The following is a 21521-nucleotide window of genomic DNA, read 5'->3' as shown; positions in this document are numbered from 1 at the left end:
AACAGCAGTATACTGTAGGTAGGGGTAAAGTGACTAGTTAACAGGATAGATAATAGACAGTAACAGCAGTATACTGTAGGTAGGGGTAAAGTGACTAGTTAACAAGATAGATAAGAGACAGTAACAGCAGTATACTGTAGGTAGGGGTAAAGTGACTAGGTAACAGGATAGATAATAGACAGTAACAGCAGTATACTGTAGGTAGGGGTAAAGTGACAAGGTAACATGATAGATAATAGACAGTAACAGCAGTATACTGTAGGTCGGGAAAAGTGACTAGGCAACAGGACAGATAATAGACCGTAACAGCAGTATACTGTAGGTAGGGGTAAAGTGACACGGTAACAGGATAGATAGACAGTAACATCACTATACTGTAGGTGGGGGTAAAGTGACTAGGTAACAGGATAGATAATAGACTGTAACAGCAGTATACTGTAGGTAGGGGTAAAGTGACTAGGCAACAGGATAGATAATAGACAGTAACAGCAGTATACTGTAGGTAGGGGTAAAGTGACTATTTAACAGGATAGATAATAGACAGTAACAGCAGTATACTATAGGTAGGGGTAAACTGACAAGGTAACAGGATAGATAAGAGACCGTAACAGCAGTATACAGTAGGTAGGGGTAAAGTGACTAGGTAACAAGGATAGATAAAGACAGTAACAGCAGTATACTGTAGGTAGGGGTAAAGTGACTAGAAAAGGGATAGATAATAGACAGTAACAGCAGTATACTGTAGGTAGGGGGTAAAGTGACTAGGAAAGGGATAGATAATAGACAGTAACAGCAGTATACTGTAGGTAGGGGTAAAGTGACTAGGAAAGGGATAATAATAGACAGTAACAGCAGTATACTGTAGGTAGGGGTAAAGTGACTAGGAAAGGGACAGATAATAGACAGTAACAGCAGTATACTGTAGGTAGGGGTAAAGTGACTAGGAAAGGGATAGATAATTGACAGTAACAGCAGTATACTGTAGGTAGGGGTAAAGTGACTATTTAACAGGATAGATAATAGACAGTAACAGCAGTATACTATTGGTAGGGGTAAACTGACAAGGTAAAAGGATAGATAAGAGACAGTAACAGCAGTATACAGTAGGTAGGTGTAAAGTGACTAGGTAACAAGGTAGATAGACAGTAACAGCAGTATACTGTAGGTAGGGGTAACGTGACTAGGTAACAGGATAGATACTAGACAGTAGTAGCAGTATACTGTTGGTAGGGGTAAAGTGACTAGGTAAAAGAATAGATAATAGACAGTAACAGCAGCATACAGTAGGTAGGGGTAAAGCGAGTAGGTAACAAGGTAGATAGACAGTAGCAGCAGTATATTGTAGGTAGGGGTAAAGAGACTTGCTAACAGGATAGATAATAGACAGTAACAGCAGCATACTATAGGTAGGGGTAAATTGACAAGGTAACAGGATAGATAGACAGTAACAGCAGTATACTGTGGGTAGGGGTAAATTCACTGGGTAACAGGATAGATAATAGACAGTAACAGCAGTTTACTGTAGGTAGGGGTAAAGTGACTAGTTAACAGGATAGATAATAGACAGTAACAGCAGTATACTGTAGGTAGGGGTAAAGTGACTAGGTAACAGGATAGATAGACAGTAGCAGCAGTATACTGTAGGTAGTGGTAAAGTGACTAGTTAACAGGATAGATAATAGACAGTAACAGCAGTATACTGTAGGTAGGGTTAAAGTGACTAGTTAACAGGATAGATAATAGACAGTAACAGCAGTATACTGTAGGTAGGGGTAAAGTGACTTGGTAACAGAATAGATAGACAATAACAGCAGTATACTGTAGGTAGGGGTAAAATGACTAGTTAACAGGACAGATAGACAGAAACAGCAGTATACTGTAGGTAGGGGTAAAGTGACTAGGTAACAGGATAGATGGACAGTAACAGCAGTATACTGTAGGTAGGGGTAAAGTTACTAGGTAACAGAATAGATAATAGACAGTAACAGCAGTATACTGTAGGTAGGGGTAAAGTGACTATGTAACAGGATAGATAATAGACAGTAACAGCAGTATACTGTAGGTAGGGAAAAGTTACTAGGTAACAGAATAGATAATAGACAGTAACAGCAGTATACTGTAGGTAGGGGTAAAGTGACTAGGTAACAGGATAGATAATAGACAGTAACAGCAGTATACTGTAGGTAGGGGTAAAGTGACTAGGTAACAAGGTAGATAGACAGTAACAGCAGTATACTGTAGGTAGGGGTAAAGTTACTAGGTAACAGGATAGATAGACAGTAACAGCAGTATACTGTAGGTAGGGGTAAAGTGACTAGGAAAGGGATAGATAATAGACAGTAACAGCAGTATACTGTAGGTAGGGGTAAAGTTACTAGGTAACAGGATAGATATAGACAGTAACAGCAGTATACTGTAGGTAGGGGTAAAGTGACTCGGTAACAGGATAGATAGACAGTAACAGCAGTATACTGTAGGTGGGGGTAAAGTGACTAGGTAACAGGATAGATAATAGACAGTAACAGCAGTATACTGTAGGTAGGGGTAAAGTGACTAGGTAACAGGATAGATAATAGACAGTAACAGCAGTATACTGTTGGTAGGGGTAAAGTGACTAGGTAACAGGATAGATAATAGACAGTAACTGCAGTATACTGTAGGTAGGGGTAAAGTGACTAGGTAACAGGATAGATAATAGACAGTAACAGCAGTATACTGTAGGTAGGGGTAAAGTGACTAGGTAACAGGATAGATAATAGACAGTAACAGCAGTATACTGTAGGTAGGGGTAAAGTGACTAGTTAACAGGATAGATAGTAGACAGTAACAGCAGTATACTGTAGGTAGGGGTAAAGTTACTAGGTAACAGGATAGATAATAGACAGTAACAGCAGTATACTGTAGGTAGGGGTAAAGTGACTAGGTAACAGGATAGATAATAGACAGTAACAGCAGTATACTGTAGGTAGGGGTAAAGTGACTAGGCAACAGGACAGATAGAGACGTAACAGCAGTATACTGTAGGTAGGGGTAAAGTGAAAAGTTAACAGGATAGATAATAGACAGTAACAGCAGTATACTGTAGGTAGGGGTAAAGTGACTATTTAACAGGATAGATAAGAGACAGTAACAGCAGTATACAGTAGGTAGGGGTAAAGTGACTAGGTAACAAGGATAGAGAGACAGTAACAGCAGAATACTGTAGGTAGGGGTAAAGTTACTAGTTAACAGGATAGATAGACAGTAACAGCAGTATACTGTAGGTAGGTGTAAAGTGACTAGGTAAAAGGACAGATAATAGACAGTAACAGCAGTATACTGTAGGTAGGGGTAAAGTGACTAGGTGACAGGATAGATAGACAGTAACAGCAGTATACTGTAGGTAGGGGTAGAGTGACAAGTTAACAGGATAGATAATAGACAGTAACAGCAGTATCGGTAGGGGAAAAGTGACTAGGTAACAGGATAGATAATAGACAGTAACAGCAGTATACTGTAGGTAGGGGTAAAGTGACAAGGTAACAGGATAGATAGACAGTAACATCACTATACTGTAGGTAGGGGTAAAGTGATTAGGAAAAAGGATAGATATTAGACTGTAACATCAGTATACTGTAGGTAAGGGTAAAGTGACTAGGCAACAGGATAGATAATAGACAGTAACAGCAGTATACTGTAGGTAGGGGTAAAGTGACTATTTAACAGGATAGATAAGAGACAGTAACAGCAGTATACAGTAGGTAGGTGTAAAGTGACTAGGTAACAAGGTAGAGAGACAGTAACAGCAGAATACTGTAGGTAGGGGTAAAGTGACTAGGTAACAGGATAGATAGACAGTAACAGCAGTATACTGTAGGTAGGGTGTAAAGTGACTAGGTAAAAGGACAGATAATAGACAGTAACAGCAGTATACTGTAGGTAGGGGTAAAGTGACTTGCTAACAGGATAGATAATAGACAGTAACAGCAGAATACTGTAGGTAGGGGTAAAGTGACAAGTTAACATGATAGATAATAGACATTAACAGCAGTAGGTAGGGGAAAAGTGACTAGGTAAGAGGATAGATCATAGACAGTAACAGCAGTATACTGTAGGTAGGGGTAAAGTGACTAGGCAACAGGATAGATAATAGACAGTAACAGCAGTATACTGTAGGTAGGGGTAAAGTGACTTGCTAACAGGATAGATAATAGACAGTAACAGCAGCATACTGTAGGTAGGGGTAAATTGACAAGGTAACAGGATAGATAGACAGTAACAGCAGTATACTGTAGGTAGGGGTAAAGTGACTAGGTAACAGGATAGATAATAGACAGTAACAGCAGTATACTGTAGGTAGGGGTAAAGTGACATGGTAACAGGATAGATAGACAATAACAGCAGTATACTGTAGGTAGAGGTAAAGTGACTAGTTAACAGGACAGATAGACAGAAACAGCAGTATACTGTAGGTAGGGGTAAAGTGACTAGTTAACAGGACAGATAGACAGAAACAGCAGTACACTGTAGGTAGGGGTAAAGTTACTAGGTAACAGAATAGATAATAGACAGTAACAGCAGTATACTGTAGGTAGGGGTAAAGTTACTAGGTAACAGAATAGATAATAGACAGTAACAGCAGTATACTGTAGGTAGGGGTAAAGTGACTAGTTAACAGGATAGATATAGACAGTAACAGCAGTATACTGTAGGTAGGGGTAAAGTTACTAGGTAACAGGATAGATAATAGACAGTAACAGCAGTATACTGTAGGCAGGGGTAAAGTGACTATGTAACAGGATAGATAATAGACAGTAACAGCAGTATACTGTAGGTAGGGAAAAGTTACTAGGTAACAGAATAGATAATAGACAGTAACAGCAGTATACTGTAGGTAGGGGTAAAGTGACTAGGTAACAGGATAGATAGACAGTAACAGCGGTATACTGTAGGTAGGTGTAAAGTGACTAGGTAACAGGATAGATAGACAGTAAAAGCAGTATACTGTAGGTAGGGGTAAAGTGACTAGGAAAGGGATAGATAATAGACAGTAACAGCAGTATACTGTAGGTAGGGGTAAAGTGACTAGGCAACAGGACAGATAGACCGTAACAGCAGTATACTGTAGGTAGGGGTAAAGTGACTCGGTAACAGGATAGATAGACAGTAACATCACTATACTGTAGGTAGGGGTAAAGTGATTAGGAAAAAGGATAGATATTAGACTGTAACATCAGTATACTGTAGGTAGGGGTAAAGTGACTAGGCAACAGGATAGATAATAGACAGTAACAGCAGTATACTGTAGGTAGGGGTAAAGTGACTAGGTAACAGGATAGATAGACAGTAACAGCAGTATACTGTAGGTAGGGGTAAAGTGACTAGGTAACAGGATAGAAACTAGACAGTAACAGCAGTATACTGTAGGTAGGGGTAAAGTGACTAGGTAAGAGGATAGATAGACAGTAACAGCAGTATACTGTAGGTAAGGGTAAAGTGACTAGGTAACAGGATAGATAATAGACAGTAACAGCAGTATACTGTAGGTAGGGGTAAAGTGACTAGGCAACAGGATAGATCATAGACAGTAACAGCAGTATACTGTAGGTAGGGGTAAAGTGACTATTTAACAGGATAGATAATAGACAGTAACAGCAGTATACTATAGGTAGGGGTAAACTGACAAGGTAAAAGGATAGATAAGAGACAGTAACAGCAGTATACAGTAGGTAGGTGTAAAGTGACTAGGTAACAAGGTAGATAGACAGTAACAGCAGTATACTGTAGGTAGGGGTAAAGTGACTAGAAAAGGGATAGATAATAGACAGTAAGAGCAGTATACTGTAGGTAGGGGTAAAGTGACTAGGAAAGGGATAGATAATAGACAGTAACAGCAGTATACTGTAGGTAGGGGTAAAGTGACTAGGAAAGGGATAGATAATAGACAGTAACAGCAGTATACTGTAGGTAGGGGTAAAGTGACTAGGAAAGGGATAGATAATAGACAGTAACAGCAGTATACTGTAGGTAGGGGTAAAGTGACTAGGAAAGGGATAGATAATTGACAGTAACAGCAGTATACTGTAGGTAGGGGTAAAGTGACTATTTAACAGGATAGATAATAGACAGTAACAGCAGTATACTATTGTTAGGGGTAAACTGACAAGGTAAAAGGATAGATAAGAGACAGTAACAGCAGTATACAGTAGGTAGGTGTAAAGTGACTAGGTAACAAGGTAGATAGACAGTAACAGCAGTATACTGTAGGTAGGGGTAACGTGACTAGGTAACAGGATAGATACTAGACAGTAGTAGCAGTATACTGTTGGTAGGGGTAAAGTGACTAGGTAAAAGAATAGATAATAGACAGTAACAGCAGCATACAGTAGGTAGGGGTAAAGCGAGTAGGTAACAAGGTAGATAGACAGTAGCAGCAGTATATTGTAGGTAGGGGTAAAGTGACTTGCTAACAGGATAGATAATAGACAGTAACAGCAGCATACTATAGGTAGGGGTAAATTGACAAGGTAACAGGATAGATAGACAGTAACAGCAGTATACTGTGGGTAGGGGTAAATTCACTGGGTAACAGGATAGATAATAGACAGTAACAGCAGTTTACTGTAGGTAGGGGTAAAGTGACTAGTTAACAGGATAGATAATAGACAGTAACAGCAGTATACTGTAGGTAGGGGTAAAGTGGTTAGGTAACAGGATAGATAGACAGTAGCAGCAGTATACTGTAGGTAGTGGTAAAGTGACTAGTTAACAGGATAGATAATAGACAGTAACAGCAGTATACTGTAGGTAGGGTTAAAGTGACTAGTTAACAGGATAGATAATAGACAGTAAAAGCAGTATACTGTAGGTAGGGGTAAAGTGACATGGTAACAGAATAGATAGACAATAACAGCAGTATACTGTAGGTAGGGGTAAAATGACTAGTTAACAGGACAGATAGACAGAAACAGCAGTATACTGTAGGTAGGGGTAAAGTGACTAGGTAACAGGATAGATGGACAGTAACAGCAGTATACTGTAGGTAGGGGTAAAGTTACTAGGTAACAGAATAGATAATAGACAGTAACAGCAGTATACTGTAGGTAGGGGTAAAGTGACTATGTAACAGGATAGATAATAGACAGTAACAGCAGTATACTGTAGGTAGGGAAAAGTTACTAGGTAACAGAATAGATAATAGACAGTAACAGCAGTATACTGTAGGTAGGGGTAAAGTGACTATGTAACAGGATAGATAATAGACAGTAACAGCAGTATACTGTAGGTAGGGGTAAAGTGACTAGGTAACAGGATAGATAGACAGTAACAGCGGTATACTGTAGGTAGGTGTAAAGTGACTAGGTAACAGGATAGATAGACAGTAAAAGCAGTATACTGTAGGTAGGGGTAAAGTGACTAGGAAAGGGATAGATAATAGACAGTAACAGCAGTATACTGTAGGTAGGGGTAAAGTGACTAGGCAACAGGACAGATAGACCGTAACAGCAGTATACTGTAGGTAGGGGTAAAGTGACTCGGTAACAGGATAGATAGACAGTAACAGCAGTATACTGTAGGTGGGGGTAAAGTGACTAGGTAACAGGATAGATAATAGACAGTAACAGCAGTATACTGTAGGTAGGGGTAAAGTGACTAGGTAACAGGATAGATAATAGACAGTAACAGCAGTATACTGTTGGTAGGGGTAAAGTGACTAGGTAACAGGATAGATAATAGACAGTAACTGCAGTATACTGTAGGTAGGGGTAAAGTGACTAGGTAACAGGATAGATAATAGACAGTAACAGCAGTATACTGTAGGTAGGGGTAAAGTGACTAGGTAACAGGATAGATAATAGACAGTAACAGCAGTATACTGTAGGTATGAGTAAAGTGACTAGTTAAAAGGATAGATAGTAGACAGTAACAGCAGTATACTGTAGGTAGGGGTAAAGTTACTAGGTAACAGGATAGATAATAGACAGTAACAGCAGTATACTGTAGGTAGGGGTAAAGTGACTAGGTAACAGGATAGATAATAGACAGTAACAGCAGTATACTGTAGGTAGGGGTAAAGTGACTAGGCAACAGGACAGATAGAACGTAACAGCAGTATACTGTAGGTAGGGGTAAAGTGAAAAGTTAACAGGATAGATAATAGACAGTAACAGCAGTATACTGTAGGTAGGGGTAAAGTGACTATTTAACAGGATAGATAAGAGACAGTAACAGCAGTATACAGTAGGTAGGGGTAGAGTGAGAAGTTAACATGATAGATAATAGACAGTAACAGCAGTATACTGTAGGTAGGGGTAGAGTGAGAAGTTAACATGATAGATAATAGACAGTAACAGCAGTCGGTAGGGGAAAAGTGACTAGGTAACAGGATAGATAATAGACAGTAACAGCAGTATACTGTAGGTAGGGGTAAAGTGACAAGGTAACAGGATAGATAGACAGTAACATCACTATACTGTAGGTAGGGGTAAAGTGATTAGGAAAAAGGATAGATATTAGACTGTAACATCAGTATACTGTAGGTAGGGGTAAAGTGACTAGGCAACAGGATAGATAATAGACAGTAACAGCAGTATACTGTAGGTAGGGGTAAAGTGACTATTTAACAGGATAGATAAGAGACAGTAACAGCAGTATACAGTAGGTAGGTGTAAAGTGACTAGGTAACAAGGTAGAGAGACAGTAACAGCAGAATATTGTAGGTAGGGATAAAGTTACTAGGTAACAGGATAGATAGACAGTAACAGCAGTATACTGTAGGTAGGTGTAAAGTGACTAGGTAAAAGGACAGATAATAGACAGTAACAGCAGTATACTGTAGGTAGGGGTAAAGTGACTTGCTAACAGGATAGATAATAGACAGTAACAGCAGAATACTGTAGGTAGGGGTAGAGTGACAAGTTAACATGATAGATAATAGACATTAACAGCAGTAGGTAGGGGAAAAGTGACTAGGTAAGAGGATAGATCATAGACAGTAACAGCAGTATACTGTAGGTAGGGGTAAAGTGACTAGGCAACAGGATAGATAATAGACAGTAACAGCAGTATACTGTAGGTAGGGGTAAAGTGACTTGCTAACAGGATAGATAATAGTAACAGCAGCATACTATAGGTAGGGGTAAATTGACAAGGTAACAGGATAGATAGACAGTAACAGCAGTATACTGTAGGTAGGGGTAAAGTTACTAGGTAACAGGATAGATAATAGACAGTAACAGCAGTATACTGTAGGTAGGGGTAAAGTGACATGGTAACAGAATAGATAGACAATAACAGCAGTATACTGTAGGTAGAGGTAAAGTGACTAGTTAACAGGACAGATAGACAGAAACAGCAGTATACTGTAGGTAGGGGTAAAGTGACTAGTTAACAGGACAGATAGACAGAAACAGCAGTACACTGTAGGTAGGGGTAAAGTTACTAGGTAACAGAATAGATAATAGACAGTAACAGCAGTATACTGTAGGTAGGGGTAAAGTTACTAGGTAACAGAATAGATAATAGACAGTAACAGCAGTATACTGTAGGTAGGGGTAAAGTGACTAGTTAACAGGATAGATATAGACAGTAACAGCAGTATACTGTAGGTAGGGGTAAAGTTACTAGGTAACAGAATAGATAATAGACAGTAACAGCAGTATACTGTAGGTAGGGGTAAAGTGACTATGTAACAGGATAGATAATAGACAGTAACAGCAGTATACTGTAGGTAGGGAAAAGTTACTAGGTAACAGAATAGATAATAGACAGTAACAGCAGTATACTGTAGGTAGGTGTAAAGTGACTAGGTAACAGGATAGATAGACAGTAAAAGCAGTATACTGTAGGTAGGGGTAAAGTGACTAGGAAAGGGATAGATAATAGACACTAACAGCAGTATACTGTAGGTAGGGGTAAAGTGACTAGGCAACAGGACAGATAGACCGTAACAGCAGTATACTGTAGGTAGGGGTAAAGTGACTCGGTAACAGGATAGATAGACAGTAACATCACTATACTGTAGGTAGGGGTAAAGTGATTAGGAAAAAGGATAGATATTAGACTGTAACATCAGTATACTGTAGGTAGGGGTAAAGTGACTAGGCAACAGGATAGATAATAGACAGTAACAGCAGTATACTGTAGGTAGGGGTAAAGTGACTAGGTAACAGGATAGATAGACAGTAACAGCAGTATACTGTAGGTAGGGGTAAAGTGACTAGGTAACAGGATAGAAACTAGACAGTAACAGCAGTATACTGTAGGTAGGGGTAAAGTGACTAGGTAAGAGGATAGATAGACAGTAACAGCAGTATACTGTAGGTAAGGGTAAAGTGACTAGGTAACAGGATAGATAATAGACAGTAACAGCAGTATACTGTAGGTAGGGGTAAAGTGACTAGGCAACAGGATAGATCATAGACAGTAACAGCAGTATACTGTAGGTAGGGGTAAAGTGACTATTTAACAGGATAGATAATAGACAGTAACAGCAGTATACTATAGGTAGGGGTAAACTGACAAGGTAAAAGGATAGATAAGAGACAGTAACAGCAGTATACAGTAGGTAGGTGTAAAGTGACTAGGTAACAAGGTAGATAGACAGTAACAGCAGTATACTGTAGGTAGGGGTAAAGTGACTAGAAAAGGGATAGATAATAGACAGTAAGAGCAGTATACTGTAGGTAGGGGTAAAGTGACTAGGAAAGGGATAGATAACAGACAGTAACAGCAGTATACTGTAGGTAGGGGTAAAGTGACTAGGAAAGGGATAGATAATAGACAGTAACAGCAGTATACTGTAGGTAGGGGTAAAGTGACTAGGAAAGGGATAGATAATAGACAGTAACAGCAGTATACTGTAGGTAGGGGTAAAGTGACTAGGAAAGGGATAGATAATTGACAGTATCAGCAGTATACTGTAGGTAGGGGTAAAGTGACTATTTAACAGGATAGATAATAGACAGTAACAGCAGTATACTATTGTTAGGGGTAAACTGACAAGGTAAAAGGATAGATAAGAGACAGTAACAGCAGTATACAGTAGGTAGGTGTAAAGTGACTAGGTAACAAGGTAGATAGACAGTAACAGCAGTATACTGTAGGTAGGGGTAAAGTGACAAGGTAACAGGATAGATAGACAGTAACAGCAGTATACTGTTGGTAGGGGTAAAGTGACTAGGTAAAAGGATAGATAATAGACAGTAACAGCAGCATACAGTAGGTAGGGGTAAAGCGAGTAGGTAACAGGATAGATAGACAGTAGCAGCAGTATATTGTAGGTAGGGGTAAAGTGACTTGCTAACAGGATAGATAATAGACAGTAACAGCAGCATACTATAGGTAGGGGTAAATTGACAAGGTAACAGGATAGATAGACAGTAACAGCAGTATACTGTGGGTAGGGGTAAATTCACTGGGTAACAGGATAGATAATAGACAGTAACAGCAGTTTACTGTAGGTAGGGGTAAAGTGACTAGTTAACAGGATAGATAATAGACAGTAACAGCAGTATACTGTAGGTAGGGGTAAAGTGGTTAGGTAACAGGATAGATAGACAGTAGCAGCAGTATACTGTAGGTAGTGGTAAAGTGACTAGTTAACAGGATAGATAATAGACAGTAACAGCAGTATACTGTAGGTAGGGTTAAAGTGACTAGTTAACAGGATAGATAATAGACAGTAAAAGCAGTATACTGTAGGTAGGGGTAAAGTGACATGGTAACAGAATAGATAGACAATAACAGCAGTATACTGTAGGTAGGGGTAAAATGACTAGTTAACAGGACAGATAGACAGAAACAGCAGTATACTGTAGGTAGGGGTAAAGTGACTAGGTAACAGGATAGATGGACAGTAACAGCAGTATACTGTAGGTAGGGGTAAAGTTACTAGGTAACAGAATAGATAATAGACAGTAACAGCAGTATACTGTAGGTAGGGGTAAAGTGACTATGTAACAGGATAGATAATAGACAGTAACAGCAGTATACTGTAGGTAGGGAAAAGTTACTAGGTAACAGAATAGATAATAGACAGTAACAGCAGTATACTGTAGGTAGGGGTAAAGTGACTATGTAACAGGATAGATAATAGACAGTAACAGCAGTATACTGTAGGTAGGGGTAAAGTGACTAGGTAACAGGATAGATAGACAGTAACAGCGGTATACTGTAGGTAGGTGTAAAGTGACTAGGTAACAGGATAGATAGACAGTAAAAGCAGTATACTGTAGGTAGGGGTAAAGTGACTAGGAAAGGGATAGATAATAGACAGTAACAGCAGTATACTGTAGGTAGGGGTAAAGTGACTAGGCAACAGGACAGATAGACCGTAACAGCAGTATACTGTAGGTAGGGGTAAAGTGACTCGGTAACAGGATAGATAGACAGTAACAGCAGTATACTGTAGGTGGGGGTAAAGTGACTAGGTAACAGGATAGATAATAGACAGTAACAGCAGTATACTGTAGGTAGGGGTAAAGTGACTAGGTAACAGGATAGATAATAGACAGTAACAGCAGTATACTGTTGGTAGGGGTAAAGTGACTAGGTAACAGGATAGATAATAGACAGTAACTGCAGTATACTGTAGGTAGGGGTAAAGTGACTAGGTAACAGGATAGATAATAGACAGTAACAGCAGTATACTGTAGGTAGGGGTAAAGTGACTAGGTAACAGGATAGATAATAGACAGTAACAGCAGTATACTGTAGGTATGGGTAAAGTGACTAGTTAAAAGGATAGATAGTAGACAGTAACAGCAGTATACTGTAGGTAGGGGTAAAGTTACTAGGTAACAGGATAGATAATAGACAGTAACAGCAGTATACTGTAGGTAGAGGTAAAGTGACTAGGTAACAGGATAGATAATAGACAGTAACAGCAGTATACTGTAGGTAGGGGTAAAGTGACTAGGCAACAGGACAGATAGAACGTAACAGCAGTATACTGTAGGTAGGGGTAAAGTGAAAAGTTAACAGGATAGATAATAGACAGTAACAGCAGTATACTGTAGGTAGGGGTAAAGTGACTATTTAACAGGATAGATAAGAGACAGTAACAGCAGTATACAGTAGGTAGGTGTAAAGTGACTAGGTAACAAGGTAGAGAGACAGTAACAGCAGAATACTGTAGGTAGGGATAAAGTTACTAGATAACAGGATAGATAGACAGTAACAGCAGTATACTGTAGGTAGGTGTAAAGTGACTAGGTAAAAGGACAGATAATAGACAGTAACAGCAGTATACTGTAGGTAGGGGTAAAGTGACTTGCTAACAGGATAGATAATAGATAGTAACAGCAGCATACTATAGGTAGGGGTAAATTGACAAGGTAACAGGATAGATAGACAGTAACAGCAGTATACTGTAGGTAGGGGTAAATTCACTGGGTAACAGGATAGATAATAGACAGTAACAGCAGTATACTGTAGGTAGGGGTAAAGTGACTAGGTAACAGGATAGATAGACAGTAACAGCAGTATACTGTAGGTAGGGGTAGAGTGACAAGTTAACATGATAGATAGTAGACAGTAACAGCAGTAGGTAGGGGAAAAGTGACTAGGTAACAGGATAGATAATAGACAGTAACAGCAGTATACTGTAGGTAGGGGTAAAGTGACAAGGTAACAGGATAGATAGACAGTAACATCACTATACTGTAGGTAGGGGTAAAGTGAGTAGGAAAAAGGATAGATATTAGACTGTAACAGCAGTATACTGTAGGTAGGGGTAAAGTGACTAGGCAACAGGATAGATAATAGACAGTAACAGCAGTATACTGTAGGTAGGGGTAAAGTGACTAGGTAACAGGATAGATAGACAGTAACAGCAGTATACTGTAGGTAGGGGTAAAGTGACTAGGTAACAGGATAGAAACTAGACAGTAACAGCAGTATACTGTAGGTAGGGGTAAAGTGACTAGGTAAGAGGATAGATCATAGACAGTAACAGCAGTATACTGTAGGTAGGGGTAAAGTGACTAGGCAACAGGATAGATAATAGACAGTAACAGCAGTATACTGTAGGTAGGGGTAAAATGACTAGTTAACAGGATAGATAGACAGTAACAGCAGTATACTGTAGGTAGGGGTAAAGTGACTAGGTAAAAGGATAGATAATAGACAGCAACAGCAGTATACTGTAGGTAGGGGTAAAGTGACTAGGTAACAGGATAGATAATAGACAGTAACAGCAGTATACTGTAGGTAGGGGTAAAGTGACTAGTTAACAGGATAGATAGACAGTAACAGCAGTATACTGTTGGTAGGTGTAAAGTGACTAGGCAACAGGATCGATGATAGACAGTAACAGCAGTATACTGTAGGTAGGGGTAAAGTGACTAGGTAACAAGGTAGATAGACAGTAACAGCAGTATACTGTAGGTAGGGTTAAAGTGACTAGGTAACAGGATAGATAGACAGTAACAGCAGTATACTGTAGGTAAGGGTAAAGTGACAAGGTAACAGGATAGATAGACAGTAACAGCAGTATACTGTAGGTAGGGGTAAAGTGACTATGCAACAGGATCGATGATAGACAGTAACAGCAGCACGTGGTAAGTGTGAGTGAGTGTGTGTGTGTGTTGTATCAGTATGCATGCAGGATGCCTATGTTTGTCATGTGTTACCATGTCAATGCCAGTAAATGTCATCAGTAGGCTGGCACAACCCTGTTGTAAAAGACCCTCAACAAGGCCCCTGTTGGTACCATGAGTACTCTGCGCCTCTTTATTGTCTCAGTTTAAAATGTAACCCGGCGTTTGTTTATTCAGCATGCAACCTGGGAAGGAACTCTGTCTTTCTCTCTTTCGCTTTCTCTCTCTCTCCTTCTCTTTCTCTCTCCTCTCTCTCACACACTCTCTCTCTGTCCTCATTCCACCCTCTCTCTCTCTTGCTCTCCATATCACCCTCTCTCTGTATATATAGTAGAGACATGATTCAAGTTGCTCGCAGATTGCTGATGGCTTGGTCAAGTTCATGATTAACCTGTCACGCCCTGACCTTTAGAGCCTTTTTTATTCTCTATTTTGTTAAGTCAGGGTGTGACTTGGGTGGGCATATCTAGGTTTCTATTCTTTGTTGGCCTAGTATGGTTCCCAATCAGAGGCAGCTGTTTATCGTTGTCTCTGATTGGGGATCATACTTAGGCAACCCTTTTTCCCACCAGTGATTGTGGGATCTTGTTTGTGTGTGGTTCCTTTCTGCACTGCATATAGCTTTACATTCGTTTTTGTATTTTGTTGTTTTTTCCAGAGTCATTTTTTATAAAAATAAAATGTACGCCTACCACGCATCAGACGAACGTAACAGAAGATCCCACCACCAAAGGACCAAGCAGCGGGACCAGGAGGAGCCGACATCCTGGACATGGGAGGATATCCTGGACGGTAAGGGATCCTGGACGTGGGAAGAGATCCAGGCCGGAAAGGATCGCCTTCCATGGGAGCAGACGGAGGCAGCGAGAGAGGAACGGCGAGGAAAACAGGGATCAAGGAGACGACGGAAGCCCGAGAGGCAGCCTCAAAACAAAAATGGGGGGGGGGGGGGACACGGGGTGGCAATGGGAGCAAAGGTGGGAACAAGAACCAACTCCCTGTAATTATGATGAGGAGTTGGTCACGGTTCAGATAACAAGTTTTCCGGTTCTGCGCACCGTGCTTCCAGTGCGCACCCTTAGCCTGGTGCGTTCTGTGCCTGCTTTCAGGAGTTGCCGTGCTAAGGTGAGCATCTGGCCAGGACGGATTGTTCCGGCTCAGCGGTCCTGGTCTCCAGTGCGTCTCCTCGGCCCAGGATATCCTGCGCCAGCTCTACTCATGGTATCCCCAGTTCGCCAGCACAACCCAGTGTGGCCTTTGCCAGCTCCCCGCACTTGCCGTGCAACAGGGGTTATTCAGCCAGGACGCATTGTGCCAGCTCTACGCTCCAGACCTCCAGTCCGCCTCCATGGCCCAGTGTATCCTGCGCCGGCTCTACGCACTTTCCGAGCTAAAGTGGGTATCCAGCCAGGACGCGTTGGGCCAGCTCCACGCACCCGGCCTCCAGCGACGGTCCCTGGCCCGAAGCCTCCAGTGATGATCAATGGCACGAAGCCTCCAGTGATGATCCATGGCACGAAGCCTCCAGTGGTGATCCATGGCACGAAGCCTCCAGTGATGATCCATGGCACGAAGCCTCCAGTGGTGATCCATGGCCCGAAGCCTCCAATGATGAACCATGGCATGAAGCCTCCAGTGATGATCCATGGCCCGAAGCCTCCAGTGATGATTCATGGCCCGAAGCCTCCAGTGGTGATCCATGGCACGAAGCCTCCAGTGATGATCCATGGCCCGAAGCCTCCAGTGGTGATCCATGGCACGAAGCCTCCAGTGGTGATCCATGGCCCAAAGCCTCCAGTGATGATCCATGGCACAAAGCCTCCAGTGATGATCCATGGCCCGAAGCCTCCAGTGATGATCCATGGCATGAAGCCTGCAGTAATGATCCATGGCCCGAAGCCTCCAGTGGTGATCCATGGCACGAAGCCTCCAGTGATGATCCATGGCACGAAGCCTCCAGTGGTGATCCATGGCCCGAAGCCTCCAATGATGATCCATGGCATGAAGCCTCCAGTGATGATCCATGGCCCGAAGCCTCCAGTGATGATTCATGGCCCGAAGCCTCCAGTGGTGATCCATGGCACGAAGCCTCCAGTGATGATCCATGACCCGAAGCCTCCAGTGGTGATCCATGGCACGAAGCCTCCAGTGGTGATCCATGGCCCAAAGCCTCCAGTGATGATCCATGGCACAAAGCCTCCAGTGATGATCCATGGCCAGTCCAGAGCCTCCAGTAACAGTCGGCAGTCCAGAGCCTCCAGTAACAGTCGGCAGTCCAGAGCCTCCAGCGGGGGTTCCCAGTCCAGAGCCTCTGGTGACGATCCTCGGTCCGGAGTCCCTGGCGACGATGTCTGGTCCCTCCGGCAATGATCCACGGTCCGGTTCCACGGAAGTGGGGGGAGCCTCAAGCGGAGCAGGGTCTGCGTCCCGCACCGGAGTCTCCACCGAGGGGAGATGCCCACCCGGACCCTCCCCTATAGGTTCAGGTTTTGCGGCCGGAGTCCGCACCTTTGGGGGGGGGTATACTGTCACGCCCTGACCTTTAGAGCCTTTTTTATTCTCTATTTTGTTAGGTCAGGGTGTGACTTGGGTGGGCATATCTAGGTTTCTATTCTTTGTTGGCTTAGTATGGTTCCCAATCAGAGGCAGCTGTTTATCGTTGTCTCTGATTGGGGATCATACTTAGGCATCCCTTTTTCCCACCTGTGATTGTGGGATCTTGTTTGTGTGTGGTTGCTTTCTGCACTGCATATAGCTTTACGTTTGTTTTTGTATTTTGTTGTTTTTTCCAGTGTACGCCTACCATGCTGCACCTTGGTCCAGTTCATCAGACGAACGTAACATAACCTTACTGGATGTACACACTATGGTTTCCGTGTGAAGTTATGGAAACATAATTGGTTATTATTGGATAAGAGCAGCAGTAGACCTTGTCCATTTCAGGCATGACAGCCTTGTTACTTCTGTTCATCCTCTGTCTTCATTGCCAGCTGATTCAACGCTCCCATTAGAAACAGACAGAAATAGATAAGAGGGGCCATGTTCATTCACTAGAAGGACATACCATTTTCAACCACAACAACCCTCGGAGAAGCAGAGAGAGAAGGACAGGCCTAAACTATGGACTCATTCCTTACAAAAGGTAAATTGGTTTCTTCCATTCTATTGTTGTGGTTCTCAACAGTGGTTTTCAAGGACTGCAGAGTTTGTAAAGTTTTTTTTTTAAGTATGGCTGTGTCTTTCGAATTGTTTTATCAATCTATTTCTATAAATCAGCATCATCATCATCATCATCATCATCATCAGGGTTGGGGAGTAACTGATTGTAATCTGATTACATTATTTTGTTACTGTAATCAGTTACATTACCAGCGCAAATTTTTGAATCGGATTACAGATACTTTTGAAAATAACTGATAATTGCTTCTTGGATTACTTTTAAATTCAGAAAGGATGTTTGCATCATCACCACCACCAGCACCACCACCATCATCATCATCAACAGCAACAGCAGCAGGAGATTGAACAATGCCTCAAGCCTTTATGAAGTCTAATTCACAAGTATATTTTAGAGTATCTTCTCTATGCTGTATTTACTCAAGTGTGTGTGTGTGTGTGTGTGTGTGTGTGTGTGTGTGTGTGTGTGTGTGTGTGTGTGTGTGTGTGTGTGTGTGTGTGTGTGTGTGTGTGTGTGTGTGTGTGTGTGTGTGTGTGTTTGTCTGCTAAATGACTAAAATGTAAATGTGTGTGATCAGGCCTCATTAATCAGTGTGTGTTTGTCTCTCTGTGTGTGTGTGTTGGTGCATGTGTGCATGTGCGCATGCGTGTGTGTGTGTGTGCATGTGTGTGTGTGAGCAGACAGCCCAACAGAAGCCTGTCTGGCTAGTAGCATGACATGATTCAGCAATCTGTCTCTGTCTGTCTCTGTCTGTCTGTCTGTCTGTCTGTCTGTCTGTCTGTCTGTCTGTCTGTCTGTCTGTCTGTCTGTCTGTCTGTCTGTCTGTCTGTCTGTCTGTCTGTCTGTCTGTCTGTCTGTCTGTCTGTCTGTCTGTCTGTCTGTCTGTCCAATATGAGAGGCTCAAGCTATGGTTCTCCTCCTATACCAACCCCAGCAGATCCTATAGGTTCACAAACTATGATTGAGGAGTTAAGCCACCATCCACATCTGTCCAGGAAGACAGGGCAGGCAGACATACATTTGTCAGGTAGATGTAAAAGCCATGTTAATACAGTTAATTAATACAATGAATACAAATTCTGAAAATACATGAAAAAATATAATATAATGTGGAATAACTCTGCCTCATCCTCAACCATCAACTCTAACTTCCCATCATTTAATGGCCCATGCAGAAGCACTAATTCCCATTGCTGAGATTTGTTTTGAAAACAGGCATATAGTACACAGCATAACATTTCAGCGTAGGTCTGAATATCAAGGAAATGATTTCTGTATTAAACATAGTACTTATTTACCATAGATGGTGGTTGCCTCTGAGTACGCCGACTCCCTGCATTACGAGGATGTTTTTGATCCCTTTTTTAATGCAACTATATGGTAGAAGTTCATTGAGCACGTCTCGGCCGACTGAAATGGGGACGATCCACAGGTCAAAGGATCTCAGAAGCCACCCCATAAGTTCCAATCATAAATTCATAAGGGGCATATTAACATGCTACACACGACGTGAACGGGATACCATAGCAACTGACAGACCATGCAAGTCAAACCTATGACCATATGATTCACTGTATTGTCAAACTACCAAAGATGTATATGTTTTTTCTGGTCTGCTCAATACTACAATAACCTTAGTTCAAGTATGTATATTTTTGCCCATGCTCAAGAAAGAATAGCCGACTTAAATGCATTGCTGCTTCCAATGTGTGTTCCACTCCTACGTCCTGGAATAGTATAGGAGGATATTTTGATTAGAGTTCAAATCAAACTGACATTTATTTAAGATAGTAGTAGCATAATACATTATGTAATTAGCTGTCTTTTTTAATCCTATTTTGTGTTTCTATCAAACACAGGCATCTCTATTTTACTAAAGAGTGTATGTCAGTTTTACTATTTTAGTCTTGCATTTAACAAACAGTAGCTTTCAGAAGACACTTAAATTTGACAATTCATGTGTTTGTGGTCACTGATGGATAGACATAGTTGTGTATTACAATATCTAAGGCTTCCAGTATAAGTATTCATGTTGCTCATACTAGTAGTGTCCATCATTGTGGGACCCATCAAAGCAGCGTTCAGATAAACTTTAGTGGTAGCATCATACCTCACGCTCTAACAAACACACTGATACAGGCACAGTGTTTCTATGGACATCCAATGTATCATACTTTTAAAAGTAGAAACTGCTTCCTATACATGCCAAAAACATATAAGCCTTATGGACTCCGTCCATCTCCCCTAACTCACAGTAAGTGGCATTTTTGTCATGCCAAAATCCCTTCGGAGTTTGCAAGAAAGGCATTTCACTGTAATTGTGCACGTGACATTAAAACTTGAAACTTGAGATGTTGTCAACATTATGTGCTGGAATGTTCCCCACAGCCCTAGTCTCACTATTCAAAGTTAAGTAGCCATGCACTACTTTCAGAAGAGAGAAAGAATCAAAACTGACATGACACAACCACAATATAGAACAGGAGCAAGCAAATTGTAGAAAAAAACCTACTGAGATGGCGACGGTAAAGCTCTCTCTTAGCTTCCTCTCTTCCAGTTGTCTGAAAGTCAGTCTGCAACCGGTCTCCTTCTCCCTTTCCCTCTTCCTCTCCCTCTCTCTTCCTTTCTTCACTCTCTTTCTCTCGCCTCCCTCCCTCTTCCTCTCCCTCTCTCTTCCTCTGCTTCTCTCCTTCCTTTCTTTCACTATTTCTTTGTCACTGTCGTCAGAGTCAGGGTGTTCTGCTCATTCCTGTAGCACTTAAGACATGGAGGGAGAGAATGGAAGAAGAGGGGAGCAGCAGCCACTTTAGAGAAGGGAGGGAGGGGCGCGATGGAGACATATACAGACAGGGAAGAGGGAGGGAGGGGGAAACAGGCAGCGTCTGTGAGGGAGGGAGCGAGAGAGAGAGCTCCTGTTCGAACGTAGCACTGCAGCAGAACACAACCCAGAGAGGAAGACTTACCCTCTCGCCGCTCCCCAACCGCCGTCGGCTCTCCAGACAACCACGGCAGACCCCCAGAGGAACCAACAACGACGACTGCTGCCCTCAGACAGAGAGAGAGAGCAAGAGAGAGAGAGAGAGAGAGCGAGAGGGGAAGAAAGACAGAGATGAACCAAGCCAAGCCCACTGCCAAGCCTAGATTATCTGCCTCTCCGTGCCAGCCAACAACACTCCTTCTGGAATCCTATTCCCCTCCTCACTGTCTCTGTCTACACCTCCCTGTCTCTCACGCCGTCTCTCTCACGTCTCTCTCCTGTATTAATTCAGAGCAGTAGACTGTGTGCAGTAGACTGTGTGCAGTAGACAGTGTGCGGCGCAGGCGGCGGTAGCTCGGCTCTCTCCCCACAGAGAGGTTGTGTAGTCTCTGGAGCGAAGTGTGTGCAGCTGTGTGTGCAGTAGAGAGAGATGTGCCAGGCTAGCTAGTGCCTGTGTTTGATGTTGTATTTGAGAATCCACTAGCTAGTTCACATGGGCACACGATGGAAAATATAAGTCAACACCCAGGACTGTTGTGTATGCGAGGACTGTCCTTATACATTGGGTGTTCATGCATCATATTTCAATTCCCTCTGTTAGTAGTGTTGAAATATAGATTATGGTTGCTATTTAGTTGTACAGGATTATTGCTACTTAAAATGGTAATCTGCAGTTGAAACAAGTGTTTTCCTTGCCACTGTTTTGGTAAAAAGCTGAGGGATGAGGCTGGAGAAATGTCAGCACTCTCAAATTCATAGACAGAGCTATGGAATGCAAGGACTGACC

The 21521-nt window shown here is 42.0% G+C and overlaps 1 pseudogene; it reads right to left on the bottom strand.

The window, feature by feature from the left end:
• LOC106608144 (myelin transcription factor 1-like protein) overlaps window positions 1–20560 on the bottom strand; it is a 286795-nt pseudogene extending 266235 nt beyond the window's left edge.
• Between the last annotated feature and the right edge of the window lie 961 nt (window positions 20561–21521).

Source organism: Salmo salar, chromosome ssa06 (assembly GCF_905237065.1).
Source record: "Salmo salar chromosome ssa06, Ssal_v3.1, whole genome shotgun sequence".
Lineage (NCBI taxonomy): Eukaryota > Metazoa > Chordata > Actinopteri > Salmoniformes > Salmonidae > Salmo > Salmo salar.
The sequence above is the reverse complement of the archived record's forward strand: the minus strand, read 5'-3'. Positions and strand labels throughout refer to the sequence as shown.